Source organism: Mirounga angustirostris, unplaced genomic scaffold (assembly GCF_029215605.1).
Source record: "Mirounga angustirostris isolate CCGP_5_RB_7025 unplaced genomic scaffold, mMirAng1.0.hap1 SCAF_16, whole genome shotgun sequence".
Lineage (NCBI taxonomy): Eukaryota > Metazoa > Chordata > Mammalia > Carnivora > Phocidae > Mirounga > Mirounga angustirostris.
In genome coordinates, this window is record NW_026991724.1 from 50,557,762 (window position 1) to 50,571,741 (window position 13,980).

Genomic DNA, 13,980 nt, shown 5'->3' on the forward strand with positions numbered 1-13,980 from the left:
AAAGCCTAAAATACTCATTTTCTGGCCCTTTATAGTAAAAGTCTGCTGACCCCTGCAGTATAGACTGACCCCACCTATAGATGGCTAAGTTTACCATCCACCAATACATCTAAATGCCCAGGCACAGACACGAACACAGCAAAAGCCATTTTCTATAGATACTATCTCTCTACAACTTGGCTACCCCCTGAAATCCTCCAATCAGTTCCTACCCTTATCTCCAGAAGATAAATGCCCTCCTCCAAATATCCAGACCCTTTCAAATCCTAATTTAAACTTCCAAACCTATAAATATCCCCTCCAGCACAGAAGGACCCAATCTCAAGGAACGCCTCCCAAATCCCATGTCCACCAAGAACTCCAACATACACAGCAATCGCCCAAACTCACACATGCCCCAAAAGACCAGTTTCCTGAAATCCTATACTCCCCTTCAAACACTTTCTAAATCTCCACATGTATTTCCTAATTCCTAACAGAAGCCCCCCTAACTGCAAAAAAAAAAAAAAAAAAAAAAAAAAGGGCTATTTTTGTGAGGACAAAAACATAAAAGCTCCCTAACACATAAGACTAATCCCAAACCATATATTTCTCAAAGCCCAAAAAACTCCCAAACACTCCCAAAGAATCCTCACCAATGACACGTGCTTACTGCAGGGCTCACTGGAGTTTATTAGGTACTGTTCTAACCATTCCCGCTAATCCTTCCCAGTCCCTTTGAAGCAGGTAGTCTATTAGTCCCAGCGTCCAGATGAGGCACAGAAAGGTTTAACCCCACATCGCGGGTCAGACAGGTAGGAAGGACTCGAGAAAGGCGAAAGCCCAGGCATTCTGGCTCCAGACTTGGCACCCCTGGATTCTTTACTTTGCTTTTAAGTCTCCCCATGAGCTTCCCAAATCACATACCCACCAAACACCCCCAACCGCAAAGGAGACCCCTACAATACAACGGAAACTTCAACATTACATAAAAGAACCCAAACCCAAGCTCCAAGGCTCCCCCTAAGCTCAAGGGAACCCCAAGTATCCCCCACACCCACGCAAACACTTCAGGCCCCAAAATACCGCTTAACTGCAAAGGGAGCCCCCCAATTTTGTAACCGCCCCCCCAACCCGCCAACCCACTCAGACGACCCTCGAAACCTAGACACGCCCCTAAAGTACCCTCACCGGTGAGCCCCGCCCCCCCAGCGGCGGGAGAGGGTCGCAGCACACACGCATGCGCACAAGAGAAGAGGGCCCGCCCCCTCGCTCTTTCCCTCCAGACTTCGCGCGGACAGCCGCGCGACTAGTTTCTCTCCGCCCCTTTGTTGACAGACCCGCGCGTGACGCCCCCAGCCAATGAGCGGCTGCCGTTCGGGGCCGTGCCCATATAAGGAATGCCTTGGCGAAGGGGCCTAACTTCGAAAGAGGGAGGAGTAGGCGAGAGGTGAAGGGGGTGTGGAAACAGTGGAGTGTAAGAGAGCGAGGAACAATTCCCAACTCCTTGCTAAAACGGAGGAACAAGACCAGGAGAGAGGCCAAGGTATTCAAGGAGAGGTTTATTACACGACGTTCCCTCTAGACAGGAGCCCTGATTGACAGTTGAGATTTAAAGGACCAAGCAGCTCCGGGATTGAGACTCGAGGGCGGAAGGAAACCGGCAGAAAGATAAGCGCCCAGGTTTGGCTGGAAACCCTGAAGACCGAGATTCCCTGCGGGAGAAACTGGGCAGCAGAATCACTTCATCCTTGAAGAACAAATGGCCGAACCCTGCGACGACTCCCTGGGCACTGAGTTCAGCCTCGGGGCTTGGCATCAAGGATCAGGCTGTGTGGCCAAACGCACCTTTCCGTTCAACCTGTCCAACCAAGCGCCCCAAATCTGACTCAGACTTAGTACAAGAAAAGAATATCAAATACCCCGATAATGCTTTTTAAATATTAATTACCTGTTAAAATGATAATACTTAGGATATAATTTAGTTAAATAAAGTACTTAAAATTAACTTCATCTCTTGATTTAAGATTGGCTACTATAAAATTTTAAACTATACATACGGCTCGCATTATATTTCTATTGAACAGCGCTGGTCTAGATCCTTTCAATGCCAGGCCCATTCAAGAGACACCCAAAGGGGGCTCCACTGTAGGCGGTCACCTGTCCCCCCACCACCCTGCCCCAGCCTTGCCTGCTTCCAACCATCCTGCAAGTCACGGCCAGAAGGGTCTTCTTATAGCACAAACCTGACCCCGTCCCTACCCTGTTCAAAAACTACCATGACTCCCCAGTGCCCCTGGGAAAAAGCCCAGGTACCCAGCAGGACAGGTTGCCCACACAGAACTGGTGTGAGTTGGAGCAGGGATGTGAATCCAGGAATCTGATTCAAGACTGCTGTGCTCTATTATTGCTTTGCTATATTCTCTGGTGTCCTAGCTCAGCCATTCCCTCCAAGAAGCTGAAACCCCTAGGCTGGGTCAGACTCCACCTCTGGGCTCTCACCCACATTGGCCTCCTGGCTTTTTATTCCTCTAGAGTCACCAAGCTCTTCCCTTCTGTGGTCTTTGCATTTGCTGTTCCCACTAACTGGAATGCTTTCCCCCCAGATCTCCACATGGCTCAGTGCCTTATTTCATTTGCGTCTTTGCTCAAATGTAACTTTAACAGAAAGGGCTTGGCCAAGCTTCCTTCTTGGAAACCTGCCACCTGACCAGAGGAGGACCTCTGTCTGGGTTCCCAAGTCCCAGCCCTGCCCACTCCAGTTATCACTGTTCTAGGGATGGATCTGGTCTCCTCTATGGGACAGTGGACCCAGTAGGGCCAGAACAATCAGGGTCATCATGGTGCCCCCAGCCACACTGCCCAGCATGGGACTGAATGGATGAATCAAAGCTCCCTCCCCTGGAACAACAAGTCCTAAACTTTATGAGGCCTGGGTGTGAAACTCTGTTTCACACCCAGGTTCTGTCTGGGTCCTAGGTCACCGGGGCAGAATTTTCTAACTTCCCCCACACTGAGCCCTCCACGAGGCCCTCCATTAGGTCAGCTTTCAGAGAATGCTCCATGAAGATCCGTTTATTGTAAAACATCATGACCCAGAAAGACTGAAAATTTTTTTTAAAAATGGAAAAAGACCAGACAAATATGAACCAAAAGATAAATAGAAGAGAGACAATATCATTTAAAAAAACAATAAGGGGGGGTGCTTGGCTGGCTCAGTCGGTAGAGGATGCAACTCTTGACCTCGGGGTTGTCGGTTCAAGCCCCACGTTGGGTATGAAGATAACTCAAAATAAATTTTTTTTTTTAAGATTTTATTTATTTGTCAGGGGGAGAGAGAGAGAGAACAAGCACAAGTAGGGGGAGTGGCAGGCTTCCTGCTGGCAAGGAGCCCAATGTGGGGCTCGATCCCAGGATGCTGGGATCATGACCTGAGCCGAAGGCAGACGCTTAACCGACTGAGCCACCCAGGCGTCCCTTAAAAAATATTTTATTTATTCATTTGTCAGAGAGGGAGTGCGCACAAGCAGGGGGAGAGGCAGAGGGAGAAGCAGGCTACCTGCTGAGCAAGGAGCCTGACGTGGGACTCGATCCCAGGACCCTGGATCATGACTGGAGCCAAAGGCAGACTCTTAACTGACTGAGCCACCCAGGTATCCCTCAAAATAAAATCTTAAAAAAAAAAAGTAACAGCTGACAAAAGCAAAAGGTATTAGTAGGCACAAAGATGGTAACGAAATAAACTGACCCATTATATACAAAAGTTCTCAACATACGTGCTAACACAATGGCCTCAAAATGTATAAAGGAAAAAACAAGAGAATGGCAAGCACTTTGGCAAATCCACAACCGTGATGGGAAACTGCAATGTATCTCTCCGTAAGAGGTGGGCTGAACAGATAAAATTAGTAAGGAACTGAACCCCATGATCGACAATCGGTGGGATGCCCCCAACCATTCGAGAATCCAGTTTACACCCCTTATCTGACAGTCTGAGGTCCTCCTGCTTGCTGGCTCGGAGCTGGTCGCCTGGCACACAGAGATGACACTGAGCTCACCAGGAGGAGCTCGTGAGAAACGGGGCAGACATCCAAATAAACCATCATGACCCGCATGAATATATTAAGAGAGAAACTGATCACAAAGGCAGTTCACACCCGAGCATCATGGTTGGGAGCCAGGCTTTGCTCGAGGCATTTTACAAATATTAACTCACTGAATTGTCACATCATCTCGCTAATCTTAACCTCATTTCAAGGACGTGGAGGCATGGAATGGCGAAGCGATTGCCCTCAGACCCAGCTTTGTGGCAGGAGTTCCTGAAGTGGCTGGCAGCTTTAGTCACTGAGCGGCACTTTTGTGCAGATCATCTTACTCGGTCCTCAAACAGGAGCAGTCCCCCTCACCAAGAGCCACAGACAATGGCCTTTCTCTTCCCGATTTATTTTTTTCCTTAGCACATATCCCTATCTAATGTACTAGAAACTTTGTTGATAAAGTTTCTTGTCAGTTTCCCCTCCCAGGACCAGTATTTTTGCCTATTTCACTTCGCTGCAGGATCCCCAGCTTTTAGAACAGCACCAGGCACTTGGCTCCTGTAACTGAGCTGCCTGGAACAGGAGACCCCGGCAGTGTGTTAGGAATGAAGTCTCTTGTGCGGAACGGACACTTCCACAGCTCTCAAGGGGATTTGTATGCACATTTGAGAAGGAATGCCCTAACCCATCAGAGGTGTGCAACGCATGTTTATTTGAACAGACTCCTAAGACCGCCACGCCGTCCGTCTTTACATGTGCTACTGGGGACCTCTTGGGAAAAGCCGGCTGGTTCCAGCCAAGTCCATGTGTGGAAATCCTGCTCCCAGGACGGAGGCAGATTGGCACCCCTTCCAGGAGCTAGTCCAGCATCCTCCCAAGCTATTTGGGATCTCTTCCTCCTGAGGCCTCCTCTGGCTGCCCCTGTCACCTGTCATTGCCGAATGACAATGACCTGGGTGAGGGCCTCTCTCCCCTCCATGCTGTGGGTTTCTGGAAGGCTGGGACCTCTCCTCAAAGGCACAGCTGCTCCAGCCTCCGCACTTGGCTCACTGGCCTAGTTTAGCTCTTCCGGCTCCATCCTTTCCACGGTAGCTGGGGAGATTGCTCCAAACATAAATCAGACCATATCAACTCCCCTGCTTAAAACCTTTCTGTTGAGAGGCGCAAGTTTGCAAAAACAAAAATACATGTCCGGGAACCCTTCTCAGGAAGCTACCGGAGGATTTGCTTCACCAAAATAAAGCGGTGAACAAAGAGAAAGGGAGCTATCAGATCAAAGACAAAAGTCTAGCCCAGAAGAGAGGCAAAAGGGCATCCCCAGATGAAGGTAAAGGGAGAGCCTGGGAGCACAGCTTGCAGTAGGTCTAGGGAGAACTTGTTTCCACAAATGCACAAAGAAAAGAGAGAACAAGCTAAGCATGCACCCTAAGAAGTTGGAACCAAGGGGCGCCTGGGTGGCTCAGTCGGTTGAGCTTCTGACTCTTGATTTTGGCTCGGGATCTCAGGGTGGTGAGATCGAGCCTGCTTGGGATTCTCTCTCTCCCTCTGTCCCTCCCCCCGCTGCCGAACGTACTCTCTCTCAAATAAATCTTAAAAAAAAAAAAAAAAAAAGTTGGAAGTTGGAAACAATGTCAGCTATAGCAGAATAAAGCAAAGAAAGAAGATAGGAAATAAAAAGTGGATGCCTGGCTCCCCTCACTCTGACTCAGGTGAGGCCCGCCCCCAACGCTGGGGCACCTCCATCCCACAGTCAGGGTCATGCCAGCACAGGGCTGGGCACGGAGCAGGTGCTCAGGGAATGCACTGGTCCATGGTCATGGTCACAGGAATCGGTGGCAGGATACCAGGGCTCTGTTCCTGGCCCTGCTCCTTCTATCCCCCACCCACTTGACCCCCCCCCCATCCCCACTCAGTCCACAATCTTGATTCATCTCTCCCTTGGCTTTTTGGCCTCAGGGTCAGCCGCCCTCTCTCTCCCTCTCAAACCTTCCTTTCCAACAGCTCTTGCTGACAGCAGGAATCATCCAAATCCTCAGGATCTAGAGATCCAGGATGCAGACAGAATCCAGGCAGGGCCTGCAGACACCCCAGCTGTCCCACTTTTGGGGGTGTGTCTGTAGGTTAGGGTGCTTAACCCTTGGTGCCTCAGTTTCCTCCACTGTAAAATGCAGATAATAACAGTACCCCCACCCACAGGCTGCCTGATGATTCACGGAGATCAACCCAGCAGAGTGCTCAGTGTCAGCTAGGTACTAAGGAGAGGCTCAATATTCCGGCTCTGGGCTTATCAAGGGAAGGAGAGACTCGGTACCTAGGAGTTTGGAAATCACTGAGTAAATCAAAGACTTCGTCCCTCTTTACTTCATATTCTTTTTTTTTTTTGAGAGAGAGAGAGAATGAGAGACAGAGAGCATGAGAGGGAGGAGGGTCAGAGGGAGAAGCAGACTCCCCGCCGAGCAGGGAGCCCGATGTGGGACTCGATCCCGGGACTCCAGGATCATGACCTGAGCCGAAGGCAGTCGCCCAACCAACTGAGCCACCCAGGCGCCCTACTTCATATTCTGAAAGGAAACTGACCCTGGTTCCTCCAGGTAGTCAAAATATGGTCATTCCTTTGTTACTGTTGCGTATTGGGTCTCAACTATTAAACGGATATTTACAGAGCAGCTACTGTATGCCAGGAACCTGTTCTGGGCACGGGGGGTGAGGCGGGGAGGAGACAGAAATCCTCGCCTTCGCAGGGCTGACATACTAACTGGAGACAGGGACAGTAAAAATAGAGTAAGTTCTAAGGTGGCAAGTGCTATGGGGAAACAAATATAGCAAGTTAAGAGGACTGGGAGTGGAAGTGGGGGTTCTGATCTTAATCGAGGGGTCAGGATGGCATCATGGAGCAGGTGACGAGCCAAGCCTTTCAGAAAACTTGTAGTTTTAGGAATCATACGGCGTTGCCAGAGCTGCTAGAAATACCCCATTAGAAATGGTAAAAATATCATGTTGTATGAGTAAGCTTCGGACAAGCACAGGCTGAAAACACATTGAAGATTTTAAGAAGAGGCAAAATGACTTGGAAGCGGACACATTTTCTAAGACAGACAAATAAAGGAGAGGGGGGGGAAAAGTGTCACATGACCTCGGGGGCCCAGATGTGACATTCAGGCACAGGGATGAGTGAGAGGCTGGCCAACTTTCCCCCAAACCAAGAGGTTTTCAGAGGATTCGTGGAGAGCTGAAGACAAAGTGTTAAAGACCCCTGAAGTTAATGACACAATGACAAGCAGGCAAAGCTAGCATAAGGAGCTGCAAATGAATCAGGGAGAGAAAAACCCAAACCCGAAAAATGAGCCCGAGTGCCACCAACGTTGGGATAACAACGAACTCCCCAAGGGCAGGGTGTCAGTCTGCACACAATAGGTGCTCTATCAACACTGTGGCCCCACTCAGGGAATGAACCCCCATTTTCCAGAAGAGGAAACTGAGGTCCAGAGGGGTTGAGTGACTTGCCTAGAGTCACACGGCTAGTGTGTGATGGAGCCAGGATTCAAATCTGGGTGTTCTGGTTCCAAAGCGCATGAGCCAGGGTTTTTTCTTAAAAGAATAAAAACCATAAAGAGACCCCAGACTTACTGAGAGCTTCATATGAACTACACATTTTATACAAGTTACCTCATCAACTCTTTACAAAAGCCCCATGGCTGGAATGTGGCCCCATTTTGCCCGAGAAAACTCAAGGGCCAGAGTGGGAACGCAGTGTGGCCAAGGACACACAGCAGCAGAGGTAGAGAGCTGAACCTGGGCCTATCTGAGGCCAGTGCTTTTAACCACAAGCTTTCCTATCAGGGACAAAGAATTTATGTGATAAACTCAGGAAGCCTCACAACAAATGAACCAAACTGTTTCAAGATGAATTACACAGTTACCAAACTGCCCAGTGAGGCTGGAATAACCAAAAGGTTGGAGAGAGAAAACACAGTTGTCAGAAATAGTCCCTATTCACTAAAATACCTGGAGTTGGGCCAGGCTGGGCATTGGCAAGTGAATTATTTATATCTGGCTAGGAATCAGGATGGGAATGGGGACAGATTGAGTTTCTGAGCACCCCTTCGGGGGTCGCCCTTGGACTTGGAAGCCCAGGGGTGTAGAGGGTGGGAAACAAGAAGAGACAGATACGGGGGCAGCCTGCGGGAGAAGGAAAAGGAGGCAGCCTGGCTGATGTCTCCCTCACTGGTCCCTGTCTTCTGTGTTCTTTCTCAAGTCTGTTTCCCACTCTCTGTTCAAAAAATGACAACTCATGTGTATTGAGCACTTACTCCAAGAACTTTACGTGCTTACCTCCCTGAACCCTCTAACCTTCTTAAAGTTACTGATCCCAATTTATAGTTAAGGAGAGACCCAAAGACTTGCCCAAGGTCACACGACAAATGAATGGCAGGGCTAAAATTCGAATTGAGGACTGCTTCTGTTCTGGAGTCTCTGCCCTAACTCATAACACTGTATTTCAGTACAAGGAGAGGGGGCGAAATCACAGTGGTGAAAGCAGATTCTGAGCCAGTATGCCTAGTTTGGAATCCTGAGTCTACCGCTTAATGCTGGATGACCTTGGGAAAGTTGCTTAAGTTCTCTGTGCCTCTGCTTCCTTTGGGGAGAATGGAGATAACCCCACCTATAGACCTTAGGGGTGCTGTCAGAATTAAATTAGTTAATATGCACGAGGAGTTAAGAAAAGGGCCAGGCACTTCCTAAACTCTAAGTGTTAGCTGTAATCCACTGTGGAGAGCCCCTGCCTGCTTCTTAGCTGTGGTGTGCCCTGATCAGTGCCAGGTTTTGAGAAAAACGCCTCTAGGGTTGGACTGATAAGAAGGGAACCCATTAGCACCTGTGACCAGTCACATTCCTCGGGTGGGGAACTTCCCACCAACAGCTCCCAGACCGAGGAATTATTGCAAGGGAGGGTAACAATCTTAAGGAGTCTCCCCTCTTCTCAGTGGCAAGTTGTTCCCACAACACAGATAAGGGCACCGAGTTTCAGAGAGGGGAGACTTACCCAGGTCTCAAAGGAGTGACAGATTAAGAGATCAGAATGCTGGACTGCCAAAGCACAGAAGGCACTACACTTTTCGAGATCCCTCTGGAGAAATGAGAGTGCAAAAGGTTCTAAGGCTCCTTCTGGCCATCTTATCTACAGTTCTGTGACTGTCCAGTTTCTCGGGAGTCTCTGGCTGGTCTAGGCAAACTATCGTTGCATCCAGGCGCCTAAAGCCATGCTCCCCACCCCACCCCCACAGTACGGCAGCCTCACCAACACACCACTCTACCATTGATTTCTCTCTCCCACCACCTCAGCTTGCCCTCCTGCCCCCAATCTGATCTAGAGGCCCTAACCCACCGCATCCACGGCTGGTCTCTCCTTCGGAGTCTACAGTCCCCCTCATTCATCTAGCTCTGACCCCCATGCCTTTCCGCATCCCCCAGGCTACCCGCCTCGAAACTGCTCCCTTCAGGGCCTCTGCCGGGACGCCCAGCCCCTTCTCCAACTCGGGACTCCCTTCCCCAGCTCTGAGCTCCCTTACAATCAATCCCAAAGCTCGACTCCTTCCCCACCTCCAAGACCCCTCCCCAGCCCCCATTCTTCTACTACTCCCTCGGGCTCCCATTCCTCCCGCACCCCTCCCCAAAGCGATCTCTCGTCGTCCAGCCCCTTCTTTAGCCCCAGCTTCTTCCTTCTTGCCACCTGGCCCCGAACCCCCGCCCCAGCTTTCAAGAGCCCCCGGCCCCGACTCGGGGTTCTCACCATCTCCCCGCGCCGCAGCTCTCTCGGCTACGCGGGTTTCCCCCACTCGCTCCTCTCCAACCTCCCCTTCCGGGTTCCCGCCCCGAAGCCCGCTGGGAATTGGAGTCCGAGCGGCCACGGACTACACCTCCCAGAAGGCAGCGTGACCACGCTTGGAGGTGGGGAAAGGAAGCAAACTGGGCGGGCTGAGGACAAGAACGACTCTAACTCCCAGGAGGCAGAGAGGGCGCTTTGTAGCGCAGGCGCAGAGAGCGCCCCCGCCAGGAGGACTGGGAGATGGAGTCCAGTCTCCTCCATTTTGGCCCGGGGCCCCTGGAAAGAGATTGAGCAAATTTCAAAGAGACGTTTGTGAGGGGTGAAGAGTTGGGAAGGAGCAAGTTTATCGATTTCCTTATGCTTATTAACATAATAATTAACAGTGCCTTGTACTTTCTCAAACATTTTTCCATCTCTTCCCCCCCATTTTCTTACCATCACCTCCTCTAATTTACAAATGAGAAAATTAAGCCTTAGGAGGGAGGAAAGCCCCATGAACTAGGAACTATCCAATATCCTAGAAGCTTCACGAGGACAGGCACCTTTGTGTATCTCATTCAAGCACCCAGAACAGTGTAAATAAGTGTTGTGCAATATTTACTACATACCAACCATATGCCAGACACCCTGCAGACAACCCAAGTATTACCCCAAATTTGGAGAAGTTAAGGCAAAAAGAGATGAAACCTCTTCTCCATGGCAACTCAGCAAGAAAGTGATTTGAACTGAAGTGTGTTGGACATCAGGGCCTCTACTCTCCACTCGGTCTTTAGATCGCTTCCCCTTAAGCTATATTTCCCAGTCTATCCTCATCGGCCATGAGAAAGAGCTTTGGAAAATAGAGCATTTGCTCTGTCAAGGAACGTACATCTTCGTGAAAGGAACTGCTACTAAGGGCCAGTTCCCATGGCCCTCCTCTTTGAATCTTTTCTCAATTTATGGCTCTTTAATGCAGCCCGTGCTTCCCTAGGTTCTCAAGGTCTGTGAGCCTTCCCGATTGCACTGGGAACACCGCGGTGAAATTCCCAACTTCCGGCAGGATCCTTGGCACACGGTAGGCCCTTATTAAGATATTGCACTGAAGGGGAAAGGTGGAAAGGGGGCCAGAAAGGAAACTGACGAGATCTCTTTTCTCCTGAGAGATGGCAGTTGGGGAGACCCCGCCTCCTCATCAGGATCCCCAGGCTCTGGTCGGCAGGAGTCGGGTGGGGCGGGGGTGGGGCCAGGCGGGGGCGTGGCCGGCCGAAAAGGCGGGCAGCTGACTGAGCGCTGATTGGTCGGCACTTTGGCGCGCTCCAGCAAAGGCTTTGTCGCGAGGCGCGAGGCCAAGCTCGTGCTGAGCTAGAAGCCAGGGCCCTTCCCCAGGCGCGCCTGCGCACGGCCACTTGGACTCTGCCGTTTCCCCTCTCCAGTCTCGCGCCCAGCACACCTTGGCGGGAACTGGTGGGGGCGTGGCCTGGCCTCAGGAGCTCACTTTTGCTCCCTTCCACAGGCCTCCCGCAGGAGCCTCGTTCCAAGGGGATTCGCGCCCACCCCACGGCCGGGTGGGGAACGCAGTGGCCGGGGCCCGCCTGGGGCTCGCGCGCGTGGCCAGCCTCCCGGGACAGGCGCGAGACACTGTCTGATCAGGCTCCCGAGTGTGGGACTGGCGTGAAACCAGAAGGGGGGCCTCACGCCATTTTGCACGTCCTGAGGCGCGTGCTGGAGGCCGACGGGGAACGGGGCAGGGGACAGCCCGCTGGAGGGGAGCGTGAGGTCCGCTCAGGAGCAGCACTCTGTGGTCGTGGCCTTCCTCCGGGAGTTTCAGGGGGACAGGAAGGCGGGCGTGCCCAGGTGCTCGGAGTGAGGCAGGCCAGGCGCGGAGCTGGAGTTTGGGTTTGAGGCTGGGCCTAGGTTTTGGGATCCAGGCTCAAGTTTGAGACAGGGAAGGCTCTGTCTGAATAGTGTTGGGGCTTTGGGGTCACAAGCTAGGATCTGGGATCTCCGGCTTCATATCTGGCTGTGACTAGTATTGGAATCTGAAGGTGTTGGGTTTTGTGACTGGAAGTTTTCCTGTTGGAATCTGGAGAACCTAATTTTAGGATGTGGGTGTCTTAGTTTTGAATTCTGGAGTGTCATTTGGGAGTCTGGGGTCTGATTTGGGAGGTTTGAAGCTTCAGTATAGATTCAGGGTCTAGAATCTCAGTGTAGAGTATGAGGTATGAGATTTAGGGTCTGGAATCACGGTTTGGGATTTTGAGGATTAAATTTGGGGGCCTGGAGTCCCCACGTTGAGTATGGGGCTTCAATTTTGGGACTCACATGTGAGATCTCAGCTTTAGGGTTGGGGGTCACAATTTGAAGGTCTGAAGTGACAGTTTGGGGGTCTAGAGGTCTTTATTTTTGGATCCGAGGTCAATTTGGGAGACTGTTGTTTGCTATGGGGCTTGGGTTTCTTACTTGAGGGTTTGGGTTCTCTATTAAGGTTTGTGGTCTGTGATCTTAATGGGATTGGGTTGTCTTTGGAGATCAGAAATGGACAGTTTGGGGGTCTAGAGTATCTCAGTATTAGAGTTTAGGGTTTTGGGGTTTGGGAGGGCACCTTTTTGGTTTTTGTTTTTTTTTTTTAAAGATTTTATTTATTTATTTGACAGAGAGAGACAGAGTGAGAGAGGAACACAAGCAGGAGGAGGGGAGAGGGAGAAGCAGGCTTCCCGCAGAGCAGGGAGCCCGATGCGGGGCTCGATCCCAGGACACCGGGATCATGACCTGAGCCCAAGGCAAACGCTTAACGACTGAGCCACCCAGGCGCTCCCCTTTTTGGGTTTTAGATCCTCACTTTGGGAGTTTAAAATCCTAGTTTTGGTGTCCTAACATTGCAGTTTAGAGATCTCAAACCACAGTTTTCAGGCCTGGTGGTAGGACATCTCACTATTAAGACCAAAGCTCTGAAGTTAAAGTTTGGGAATTTGCTGCTTTTAGTTTTAGGTGTTGATCACGACTTGGCCCAAATTTACAACTTGGGATTCATGGACTTCAGTTTAGAGTTTGGGGGTTTGAATTTGGTCTCTGGGCCCATATTTGTGGGGGGTCGGGGACTCTTGGGATCTCTGAGTGCTCAAAGGAACAACATGGGGAAAATGAAGGTTGCCCACCATGTGGCCCATTCCTCTTGGAATCCCAGAGGTCACTTAATAATTCTTTCTTTTTCCCTCTTTGCAGATGTGGGGCTCCAGCAGACACCTGTGTTCCCTTGGATGGCCCAGAGCCTGTTCCCTGGGTTCCAGTGACAGGTAAGGGCTCTCCCCTGTCTATCTCTGTTCCAGCTTTGGCCACTCTGGTTGAATAATAACAATAATGTTTACTGAGCATTTACTGTTTGTCAGACTCTTTGCTAAGCCCTTTTGTTTGTATGATATGCTTTAATCCTTACACCTCCACAAGGAAATAGATGCGAATATTACCGCCATTTTCAAGATGAGAGAACTCTGAGGTGGTTGCCAAAGATCATCTCAGAGGCCCTGCAGGCTTTGACATTTGGAGTTTTGTAAATGCCCTGCCTTCCTCTTTTATGCATGTATACATTCATCCATCAAGCACCTACCAAGTGTCAGGAATCTCATAAGAAGGGATGTTCACAGGATATTGAGGGTTGTATCGGATTCCCCTCCCCCAGCCTGGATAAAGAAAAGGGAGCCAGAGTTCATCTTATCTTCACTATCTCCCCAAATGACTTACTGTCCATCCATCTCTTCATTCATTAATTAACTCCAAAATTAAGCATCTGCTTTGTTCAGGTTCTCTACTTAAGTACTGTGCTCAGAAGGAGCACCATGAAGAAAATGAAGAATGCCCATCCCACTGCCCATTCCTCCTGGAATCCCAGAGGTCCCCAACAATGTTGGGGGGCAGTCTTTTCCCCCTTTATAGATGTGGGGTGGGGGGGGTCATTGTATTAATAAAGACTCTTAGTTGCCATGAACAGAAACCTAGCTAAAACCAGCTTAGGCATAAAAGGAGATTCATTGGGTCCTTTAAGCCAAAAATTCAGGGGCATCAGTGTTGGCTGGTTCCATGTGAGGATTAAATGATGTTGCCAGGAACCTGCCTCTCTGGGCTCTGCTGTTGCCCTGTGTTGGCTTCCTTCTCAAGCAGACT

General features: G+C 50.4%; 1 protein-coding gene across 7 annotated transcripts in view; it reads right to left on the reverse strand.

The window, feature by feature from the left end:
* The window catches only part of FBXO46 (F-box protein 46), a 41,873-nt gene that overhangs the window by 11,117 nt on the left and 16,776 nt on the right, over window positions 1-13,980 (reverse strand). For 4 of the 7 annotated variants that reach the window (XR_010408273.1, XM_064581639.1, XM_064581640.1 and 1 more), the window contains exon 1: window positions 9,808-9,904. The exons of 1 other annotated variant lie outside the window; for it this stretch is intronic. The gene's annotated coding sequence lies outside the window, so the exon portion shown is untranslated. Of the gene's footprint in view, window positions 1-1,170; window positions 5,592-9,060; window positions 9,145-9,807; window positions 9,905-13,980 lie in introns of those variants that run through there. 2 more of the 7 variants (XM_064581636.1, XM_064581638.1) reach the window with 2 other exon arrangements.